This window comes from Gopherus flavomarginatus, chromosome 7 (assembly GCF_025201925.1).
Source record: "Gopherus flavomarginatus isolate rGopFla2 chromosome 7, rGopFla2.mat.asm, whole genome shotgun sequence".
NCBI lineage: Eukaryota > Metazoa > Chordata > Testudines > Testudinidae > Gopherus > Gopherus flavomarginatus.
Window position 1 is genome coordinate 74,162,349 of NC_066623.1, and position 11,576 is coordinate 74,173,924.

At 52.0% G+C, this 11,576-nt stretch overlaps 1 long non-coding RNA gene across 2 annotated transcripts; it reads right to left on the reverse strand.

The window, feature by feature from the left end:
* Positions 1-233: 233 nt before the first annotated feature.
* On the reverse strand, positions 234-3,228 carry LOC127055941 (uncharacterized). Of its 2 annotated transcripts, none has more exons than XR_007775676.1 (4): positions 3,168-3,228; positions 2,423-2,502; positions 1,639-1,764; positions 234-408 (listed from the first exon to the last, which is right to left on the reverse strand). It is a non-coding gene; the product is annotated as an uncharacterized LOC127055941 (long non-coding RNA). The 2 variants fall into 2 exon arrangements; XR_007775675.1 differs by having other exon boundaries at positions 3,124-3,194.
* Positions 3,229-11,576: the final 8,348 nt, after the last annotated feature.

Consider the following 11,576-nt stretch of genomic DNA (forward strand, 5'->3'; position numbering starts at 1 on the left):
TTGATTGCTTTCCCTCTTTCTGGCAAGTCAGACACTGTGCAACCTGTTTTTGATGGAACAATATGATGACATGAACATTTCGTTATGGAAATAGTATCACAAGGGAACAGAGTTCACATTTGCACACCAAATATACTTTTATATTTCTTTCTTTCATTTTGAACTTCTATTTCAATTGTAAATACCATTCATCAGCATTTTGTTTCATTACTTTACATGCCCAATTAGCAATGTCTTTTGTCATCCCTGGCCAATAGTATTTTGATGTCAGCGCATTCCTGGTTTTGAATATTCCTAGATGTCCACCCTCTGGACTGTCATGATACCTTTTAAAGAGTTGCAGGGCTTCTTTCATGGTATGCACAACAACAACCTTTCTTCCTTTTGCTGAATGGAACAATCTCCCCTCTGTTGATCATAGAAGATGGAGCACAGAGGATGATTAAAGTTTATCTGGGCCCTGGGACAGAGCAATTGTTGGGCCCCTACTCACCCTGTCCACTGGCTACACCACCTATGGCCTTATCCCTTTCGTCCTCTTCCCCAGGATCGCAGCCATGTTACACCTGGGCTCCCCACCATTTTGCCGGGCCCACAACTCCTTGGCTCATTTCCCACCCACCCTGCTGTCCCACACAGCACCAGGACTGGAGAAGCTCTGTCCCTGTGTCACGGCCATACCAGGGAGTGAGAGCTCCTCCAGTCCCAGGGCCGTGGTGGAGTTTTGGATCCTGCGGTTCTTTAGGGGACTAAAAGCAGGGTGCTGTGGAGTTTCCTGCCCCACCAGGCACGTCTCCTGGAGATGAGGTCAGGCATAGGGGCTTCCCCTGCTGCCTTGTGGCTTCTGCCAGGGCTGGGGTGTGGGAAAAGTGTTTAACTTAAGCTATAAGTGGTTATTGGCAAAACCATTAATTAATTAAAAGGCATATGGCTATCAAAGACATCTATATACAGTCTGGTTCATAATGCCTTGAGTACAAGGGGGAAATTTCAGTGTATAGCAGGGCTGCCCGGGGGGGGGGGGGGCAAGTGGGGCAATTTGCCCTGGGCCCCACACGGGCCCCCACGAGAGTTTTTCAGGGCCCCTGAAGCAGAGTCCTTCACTTGCTCCTTGTGCCCTGGAAAACTCTCGAGGGGCCCGGGCCCGCAGAGCTTCTTCCACTCTTGGTCTTCGCCAGTGGGGGGGTCCTTCCTCCAGGGCAGAGGGACGCCCCACAGCTGAATTACTGCTGAAGCAGGGCCCCTCTGCCACCAGAGACCACAGGCCCCAGAATCCTCTGGGAGGCCCTGGTGTATAGTTAGAAGTTTTTGCTCATTGAACATATAGTGATTGTTGGTGGTGCTTGCAGCAGAACGGATAACATAATTACGAAATGAAACAAAGTCATCAGTTTTTTTTTTAAATAAAATTTAGACTCATTTCTCACACAACTGCACAGCACACTCCTTTTGTTGCACCACTGGCATAGACAGATTTTCTGGAAAATTTTAATAAAAATAGAGATCCAAATTCCAGTCCCATTGAAGGTAAGGTTAACACTCCAAATAATCCCAGTGTTGGGACATCATGACCATCATTTACAGGCTGAAGTTTCCTGTGTTATGTGTCAGTACTATCTTAAAACAAATATTCCTTACCTTCCAATGAAAAGTTGACAGCATATCGACGCAGGTTCAGTCTGCCTGCTTTATTCATTCCTTCAGGATATGTGCTACTCCTTATGTATGCCAAAACATTTGCAATTTTTTCTTCAAAAGATTTCCCTGAGAATTGTTTACAAGAGAAAACAGTTACTTAAGTGCAAACATGGCATATCAATGCATATAAGACTCAAGGTTGAGTTAGAAGGTAAGCGATGTACATTACAAACCCATAAGCAGGGTAAACCTAAATCAACAATACATCATTCATAGGCCAGTGACATGACAGACATAAATAAATTGCAGGCATGTGCATAATTCTGAAATATCTGTGGCTTGCAAATTTTGGCTGTATTTGCTCAATGAAGAGTGAATGTTATCAGAGATAAGGAGATCACTACAAGATTGTAACAATGTATAGACATAGTGACTCAGGACAGTAAATGTAGCAGCAAAAAAATGTCAATAAAAAAAACAAGCAGAGTTGCTTGAAGATAATGGGTTTTGAAAAAATATGTAATATTTAATAATATATGGGGATATACTTATGTCACAGAACTAGGTCATTGAGTCCAGTCCCCTGCCTTCACTATCAGGACCAAGTACTGTCCCTGACAGTTTTTTTTTGGCCTTGCTTTTTTTTTTTTTTTTTTTTTTTTGCCATGATCCATAAATGGTCCCCTTAAGGATTAGGCTCACAACCCTGGCTTTAGCAGGCCAATGCTCAAAACACTGAGCTAGCCCTCCCTTCCATGGGAACACATGGAAAAATTCTACTTACTTGCCATTATGTGTATTGAGGTAATTTTTTGCTTGGTGCAACTTTTTTGGAGAAAATAGTTGTCTGGAAATCTGAAGAATCTGAAATAGAGAAACCCCTATAACACACACATATCAGTATCACCTCATTCTCAGCAATGTCTTTAATCAATCATTTTAATGTAATTAAACTAATCAATCCTAACATGTTACTTGATTATCTAAGAAATTAGATCCCATCATCTAAATTGTTTTACACACAGCAAAATTACTTATATATCAGCCTAAGAAAATTAAAAAAAAACAGACACCACACAGATAAACAATATAGAAATTAGGAGCAATAAAGAAATCACCATGATTACAGGCATGCAAACCATTTAAGAAATGATTATACAGTTATTGTAAAGATTCTTTATTATTCAGGCAGTTAGCCAGGAATACCTTTAGTATTTCTGTACTTTTACCAGATTTGCCCATTACTTGGGGTATGCTCATTTATTTAGGTTACTTGTCTGGGTTTCCCCCTGATAATTCTACTGTTCTGGAGGGGGGTGGTTGTGTAACTCGATCAATGTACTCATTGTGTGCCCAATGGAATGAGTCAAACAGCACTTTCAAGCTGACACCTTTATTTGTCCCAGATGTAGCATGTCCCTATCCCCATCTTTACATCATAAGGATAGCCTAAACAAAGTAAGTTACATTTTTACAGTTTAATACCTGAGTTAGAAAAGGAAACAGAGAGAGAAAATGAGGAAACTCACCCACTCCAGGAAGCTTGAACTCCTGAGTCTTCACTGACAATCTTAGTTCACAATCTTGAATCTGTCAGGAATAGATGTGGTTACCTAAGGAAGTGGTGGAATCTCCATCCTTAGAGGTTTTTTAAGATCAGGCTTGACAAAGCCCTGGCTGGGATGATTTAGTTGGGGATTGGTCCTGCTGTGAGCAGGGGGTTGGACTAGATACCTCCTGAGGTCCCTTCCAACCCTGATATTCTATGATTCTATTCTCTGATTCTAACTCAGGCAGAATTTGGGTCTATGCATGCATAAGAATTCTTACTTAAGAGTGAGCAAATGGTTTTGTAGAGAAAATATGCAATAGGTTGAATTGGTTGAAGGGAGAACAGTAGATTTGTTTATGGGTAAACCAATGACTGCAGGAATTTCTTTAGGCTAGATAATAAGAGCTGATCACTTCTTACTATGGGTGATGTTCCTTCAGGGGGCTGACAATGAAATTTGTCTGCTTCAGTATTTTGGATATCAATCAGAGTTTCAACACTAGAATTTGTCTAACTGCTAAAGTGGGTGTGAATGAGGGTAGGGGAGTTGCCTCAAGCTTGTCACCAGGGTTGTAGGTATGCAGGTATGTTTCACACCTCCATTGACTGCTCCATGCAAGTTTTTTGTCTGATCACTTTTGGTTTGGGGGAACAGACAGGATACTGTGCCTTAGTTACCAAAGAAGACAGGTATTATCTGTGACTGCTGAGTTCTTAACAGGATATTGATCATAAAATATTTAACCATATGTTGTGACTACTTACATTAAAGAAATCCATTCCATCTTAGTTTAGGAGAGAGAGCAGTGATTGACCAATAATAATCTGGTGTTGCAGATCCCTGTAGTACAATTATTTTTTCTTCTCCACTGTCAGTGCAGCTTTTATTTTGGTGAGTTTTGCACAAAGATGCAGAAATGTGGACCATCCAAAAGTTCTGCAGCCACTGGTCATCAGCCCAAGCCTTCATTGTTGCAGAAGATTTTTGCACTTGGGAAGGTTCTAAGATGACACCATATAATAAACTTACTGAATATTTGTGAATCAGTTTCTACACACAAGCAATGACGTGTGAAAATAGGACTGTAAGAGCTGAGTTCACAGGCAAGATAAATGCAGCAAAAGGCAATTCTAAAATTTGTGAACTGTTGTGAGACTTCACACAGACAAATAGTTATGAGAGAGTCTTTTAAATACTGAAAATGTGTGATGCAGAGTTTGATGGAATGTAGGGAAATTATTTCACTGCATCATGTCTCTTGTAGAAAGAAAGTAGCACTGGGGCAGCAGATTTTAATATTTTTGGTGAGATCCAGAAAAGGTCCAAGGGCGTTTTGCTATGGGAGGGGGCTTGAGGTCAGTACTGAGTTTACAATAGTGCCATGGCAACAGGCCCATCCTGCATCACGTTGCAGACACAGTGCTCAGAATTAAGCGATGTTCTCAGGACTATTGTACTCTATACTAGTTTTCAATTGCCTGATAAATGTTTCAGCCATGCCACCTTTTCACTCAGCTATATCCTGATTAGTGGTAACTGGGAATGGGGGACACGGGCAGGGAGTGTAGTAGATGCCAATTTGAGGTGAATATTCTCTTGTCCAGACTATACTGGGTTTATGGTGCTTTGTGCCGTGGACAGGAGCAAAGTGGCTGGTGAATAACCAAGAATCTGGTTAATAATTGTTCTCTAAATTCAGCTTTCTTCTTTCTCTCTCTGTGAATTATCACTAATTCAAAATAGTACCGTTCAAATTGACTGGATAATGGTAATAGCATAATCTCTTCTTATAACATTGTAAACCCTACTACCAAATTTTTATATTAAACACTTACTATACATAATACGATAAATCCAACAGAAACAAAACATAAGAAAAGCTTTTTTTCTGCATCTTATTTAAACTTTACCAGTTATCTCTTGCTTCAGAATGCCTCATGCGTCACCCATATTGTTTACAATAGGATGCAACATGTGGCTTGGAAGCTGACTCTTTACTGATTCCTGAAGAGCTGGGAGCTCAATATTCATCCCAGATAGACACTATATGCAGAAGCACAACTCTGTATATATCGGGGGGAGGGGAATTATTTATCTTTGTGCACATGTAATGGTGTTTGGTGTTTGTAAGACAAGGTATAATAATGAACAGTGTAAAAGAGAGGTTGGGAGGCTCCAGGAAGGTGTGTAAAGTGCTGGGATGTCAGGATCCCGGAGGCGCTCTCACCTCCACACTAGGGCAGTGTTCAGGGCTGGCTTTAGGAAGTGCAGGGCCCAATTTGAACATTTTTGGTGGGGCTCCGGCAGGGATGACTGAAAAAAAAAAAAAGGTGTAAAAAAAAGCCATTCATTTCTTAGCAACCGGTTCCCTATAACAAGTTCTGATTTAAGGGATGTGCCACAGTATGTATTTTTTGTACCAATAAGGTTACCATACGTCCGTATTTTCCTGGATGGCAATTTAAGGCCCAAAAAGCCTGACATATCTGGGAAAATACAGATTTATGTTAACCCTACCTAAAGTTCTTTTTTAAACAGATGGGTCTGAACTAGAAATGAGCTCTGTTTCACATGTGTGGGTCCCCGCCACTCCCTGGGGGTGTGCTAGGGTGACCAGATGTCCTGATTTTATAGGGACAGTCCCAATTTTCCGATCTTTTTCTTATATAGGATCCTATTACCCTCCACCCCATCCCAATTTCTCATACTTGCTATCTGGTTACCCTAGGGTGTACACAGGTGTGGGTCCCAGCTGCTCCCTGCCCCCCTCATTGAAGCAGGTGTGCAGGGTTACTACCCTGGGAACTGCAGGGCAGCAGTGGACATGGGGCTGGCTGGAGGCAGGGCAGGGTCTGACTGGAGGAAGGGTCTGGCTGCAGGCAGGGCAAGGGGTGTGGGGATGGCTGGAGATAGGTATGTGTGGGGTGGGGTGGGCTGGCTGGCTTCAGGCAGGGCCACAGGGGGCTGAGGCATGGGTTGGCAGGGCTGGAGACAGAGGAGTGCAGGACTGGCTGGCTTCAGGCAAGGGTGTGTGGCAGGGGTTGGCTGGAGACAGGGCAGGGGGTGGTTGGCTGGAGATAGGGCAGGGGATGCAGGGCTGGCTCCAGCCCCTGCTGGGAGCCCCAAGCCCTTTAAATTGCCCCCTGGGGAAGCCGGGCCACCCCAGTAAAGCGCACTCGCTCTTGCCGGTACACCGAACCGGGGCAGGGCCTGATTCAGGGGAATTGGTTGAATTGGCCTAAAGCCAGCCATGAGAGTATATCCAGGACATTACTCGCACACTTTCCCCCCATTGATACCTAGTAGTTGCACTGTCATCTCCCACAGCTACTTATGTTGCAGCATTTTTCTTAAAACTAAATTGGGAAGAAAGGTGACTGATTCAGAACCTGTTTAACGGTTACGTTATTGCTAAAGGGTGTGGTGAGGTGTAAACTTGGAGAGAGGAAGGTTTCTGTGATGTCGCAAACTGTACTACAGTCATACAGTATCTCAAATGCCAAGCTGCATTTCAGTGATCTGAGGTCTGAAGAACAGTGTGGAACTAGCTATTTTATGGGATGTCTACATTTCATCCTGTAGTAACATAACTGGTGATAGGAAAGCAGGGAGAGAGAAGTGTGTGTGTGTGTGTGCGCGTGTGTGTGCGCGCTTGGCAAGGCTGGTGGCCACGGGGCCAATGGGTGTGGGTGGGCTGGGTGGGATCTCGTGAGTCATGTCTCAGGGATCTGCCCTGCTCCCCAGCAATGTTCCAGCTCTGAGCTGTCTCCACTGCCTGGGACCTGTGGGACCCCACCTGCCTCCCTGGGGGAAGAGCCACCTGGGACTGGTGCAGAGGCTGGGCCAGTCTCGGCCAGTCACAGGGGACAGTAGGGGGTGGGGAGAGGCTGAACTGGGTCCTGAGGGAGCTTGGCCTGGGTAGGCTGTGCTCCAGCCCGGCTGATTGCACCACTCCCAAGGGGCCGGAGTTTTCCTGCCCCAGGACCAGCTCTGGCTGCGCTGCCAGCTCAGCCTGGCAGACACAGTCACCTCCCATCAGGGCTGGCTATTGTGGCTGGGGGTTAGGGTGTGGCCAGTGATGAGCTGCCAAAATCTTAACAACCAGTTCACTATAAAAAGTTCTGATTTAAGGGTGGGGAGCTGGGGCTGGGGGAGACATACTGGTGGGGCTGGGGGCCCCTCCAGGGCCCGGGCCAGTTGCCCCGGTTGCCCCCTCCCGTCTCCTCTGGCCAGCTCTGGAGCTTGCAGCAGGACACACACATCCCCGCCACCTTGCCAGGCCTCTCAAAAAGCGGCAGCAGGACAACACTCTCAAGCTCAGCTGAGCTGCCAAGCTGATGTCGGTGGCTGAACACGCTGCAGTGGGGGGAAACGGGGCAAGGGCCAGGGGAGCCTCAGCCTCCCCAGCTGGGAATCCTGGGAGCAACAGGATGGTCCAGCCAGGGCCGGCGCTTCCATTTAGGTGGCCTAGGTAATCGTCTAGGGCGCCAGGATTATTGGGGGGCGGCATTTTGCCGGGGGTGGGGTGGCAGGCGGCTCCAGTGGACCTGCAGCAGACATTCCTGCAGACAGTCCGCTGCTCCCGAGGCTCCAGTGGACCTCCTGCAGGCACGCCTGCAGCAGCGCCAGTGGAGCCGCGGATCAGCGCGCGGGGCAGCCAAATGGCCGTGCGCCTAGGGTGCTAAAAACACTAGCGCCGGTCCTGGGTCCAGCCTGAGGACTGGAGTTCTTTGCCCACCTCCTGGCCCTTTAACAACTGGTTCTCCATGGAGGTCTAATTTTAGCAACCGGTTCTTGGAGCTGTGGGAACCGGCTTCAGCTCACCACTGGATGTGGGAGGGTAGGTCTCTAGTGGGTCTGGGGGGATGCTGGGCAGTGGGGGCGTGGGGAGATCTGTGTGTGTTGGGGCACTGGGAAGTGTGGGGTGTCTGTGCGGGGCACTGTGCAGTTGTGGTGGTGGGGCAGTGAGGGGATCTGTGGGGGGGCTCAGTTGTGGAAGGGCTGTGGGGGGTCTTCAGCTAGGGGGTGACTGGGCAGTAAGAGGATCTGTTGGGGGGTTCTGAGTGGGTGAGGAAGTGGTCTGGGAGGGCACTGGGCACGGGGGTTTGTGGGGGTCTCTGGGTGGTGTGGCACTGGGCGTAGGGAGTCAGAGGGGTGCTGGGCAGGAGTGTGTGGAGGGGTCTCTGGGTGGTGTGGCACTGGGCGTAGGTAGTCAGAGGGGTGCTGGGCAGGGGTGTGTGTGTGGGGGTCTCTGGGTGGTGTGGTACTGGGCGTAGGTAGTCAGAGGGGTGCTGGGCAGGGGTGTGGGGGGGGTCTCTGGGTGGTGTGGCACTGGGCATAGGTAGTCAGAGGGGTGCTGGGCAGGGTGTGGGGGGGGTCTCTGGGTGGTGTGGCACTGGGCATAGGGAGTCAGAGGGGTGCTGGGCAGGAGTGTGTGGAGGGGTCTCTGGGTGGTGTGGCACTATGAGTCTATGAGCCAGGGGGTGCTGGGCAGGGGGGTAGCATGGTGCAGCATGGGCCCACACCGAAGGGGAAGAAGCAGGATGGCAGCACAGGGCTGGGCTGGACAGTGCCCGTCTGGCAGCTCCCGGGTTGTAAACAGTGCCCTTGTACTGGGCTGGGTGTTTGAGTGAGGGGTGCAGGCTCTGACCTGGGATATAGCAGGGGGTGCAGACATGTGGGCTCTGGGAGGGAGTTAGCAACTCAGCACGTTGTATAAAAGAAAGAAGCTGCAGTGATTTCATATAGACATAGAAACTGACAGAAGACACTTTTACAAAGTCAAAAAGTGAGAGGCAGAGTTTGAGGGAGGGAGGGGGCGTCTGTACAATATTTCACTGCATTCAGCCTCCTGGCTGGAGCAATAACAGTCCTGCAATACTTGTGTGAAACAGAGAGGAGCTGCAGTGTCTAAGCTTTGACAATATAGGAATTGGGAGGTCTGTGCCTTTAAGACCCAGCCCCAGGAACCCGCCCCCTGCTCCGGGGCTGACATGCAGCGTCCTGGGAGCAGAACGAAAACAGCTTCTGCCCCCCCCCCGCAATCGCCGACACCCCCAGATTTGCGAGCACAGCGGATGGCTCATCCCCAGGGGTCGCTGTTCCCCCCCCTTCCCCTCCTTAAACGGGGGGTTTGTCCCCGCACAGGGTCTGGCAGCGTCTTCCCCCCCCCCCAGGCTTCACCCCGGCTACCACCCCCCACCCCCGATTTTCCCCCTTCAGCCCCTCTCCCGCCGCTACCTACAGCAGTTTGATCCCCCCTGGCCAGTAAATTTTTGCCCCTTGCTCAGATCCTGGCAGCCCCCCCCCTGCGATTTGCCCCCCTTGGTGCTTTTAAACCCACCCAAAGAGGAGCCAGCAAATCGTAAGCGGAAGTGAGGTCAGAGAGAGGGCACCGGCGACAGCAAAGTTTACTGCGCATGCTCAATTCATCTGCGCATGCTCAATGCGGCCAAAGTGGGGAATCTGGAGCGGTCACAGTTTCTGTCGTTACACCGGCAGCCCCCACCCCTTCCCTGGCGCTGAGGCCAAAACCTCTGTCTCCTCCCCCCAGGGCGGGTATTTGGGGAAGGATCCAATGGGGCAGTGAGGGAGCGGGGAGTTGGGGAGGGATCCAATGAGGGAAGAGGCGGGCGGAGTTGGGGGGGCGCGAGCCCCCTCTGGGCTGTGCCCGTGGAGGCAAAATAACTGGACAATTCGCGTCCTGACCGAACGTTGGTCAGGACACAGGACAATGAAGTAAAAATCGGGACTGTCCCAATAAAATCGGGACATCTGGTCACCCTACCCCCACCCCCCCGAGCCTCAGCATGCTGCGTCCAGGAGCAGCCCTGGACAGCGCTGCAGCGGTGTCGCTCCAGTGAGGCCTGAACTCCTCCCGCTCAGAGTAGCGCGGTAAGGGGACGGAGCCGCAAGCTGCAGCCGAGCGGCCGGAGCTCACGCCCCGCTGGAGCCAGGCCGCTGCAGCGTTGTCCAAGGCCACTCCCGGACACGGCGCGCTGAGGCTCCGGGAGAGGGAGGAGGAGTAAGTAGCCTGGTAAGCCTCTCTGAGCCGGGTATCCCCCCCAACCCAGAGCCCCTCTGAGCCGGACACCCCCCGACCCCCCCAACCCCAGCCCTGAGCCCCTCTGAGTCGGACGCCCCGTTGACCCCATCCCCCCCACAGCCCTGACCCCCCGCCCCTCTGAGCCAGACACCCCCCGACTCCATCCCCCCATCGCTGATCCCAGCTCCGAGCCCACTCCTTCTGAGCCGGACACCCCCCTGACCCCATCTCCCCCAGCCCTGAGCAGGACACCCCCCTGACCCCATCTCCCCCAGCCCTGAGCCCCTCTGAGCCGGACACCCCCTTGACCCCATCTCCCCTACAGCCCTGACCCCCACCTCTGAGCCAGCCCCTCTGAGCCGGACACCCCCCTGACCCCGTCCGTCCCCCGAACCCTGACCCCAGCTCTGAGCCCAGGACGCCCCCTCCATCGCTGACCCCCAGCTCTGAGCCCAGCCCCTCTGAGCCGGACACCCACCTGACCCCATCCCCCCCAGCTCTGAGCTGGACACCCCCCTGACCCCATCCCCCCCAGCCCTGAGCCCCTCTGAGCCGGACACCTCTCTGACCCCATCCCCCCCCAGCCCTAAGCCCCTCTGAGCCGGACACCTCTCTGACCCCATCCCCCCCCAGCCCTAAGCCGGACACCCCCTGACCCCATCCCCCCCAGCCCTGAGCCCCTCTGAGCCAGACACCCCCCTGACCCCATTCCCCCCAGCCCTAAGCCGGACACCCCCCTGACCCTACCCCCCCCAGCCCTGAGCCCTTCTGAGCCAGACACCCCCCTGACCCTATTCCCCCCAGCCCTAAGCCGGACACCCCCCTGACCCTATCCCCCCCAGCCCTGAGCCCCTCTGAGCCGGACACCCCCCTGACCCCGTCCGTCCCCCGAACCCTGACCCCAGATCTGAGCCCAGCCCCTCTGAGCTGGACACCCACCTGACCCCCCCGCCCTGAGCCCCTCTGAGCCAGACACCCCCCTGACCCGACCCCCCCCAGCTCTGAGCCCCTCTGAGCCAGACACCCCCCTGACCCCATCCCCCCCAGCTCTGAGCCCCTCTGAGCCAGACACCCCCCTGACCCCATCCCCGAGCCCCTCTGAGCCAGACACCCCCCTGACCCCATCCCCCCCAGCTCTGAGCCCCTCTGAGCCAGACACCCCCCTGACCCCATCCCCGAGCCCCTCTGAGCCAGACACCCCCCTGACCCCATCCCCCCCAGCTCTGAGCCCCTCTGAGCCAGACACCCCCCTGACCCCATCCCCGAGCCCCTCTGAGCCAGACACCCCCCTGACCCCATCTCCCCCAGCTCTGAGCCCCTCTGAGCCGGACACCCTTCTA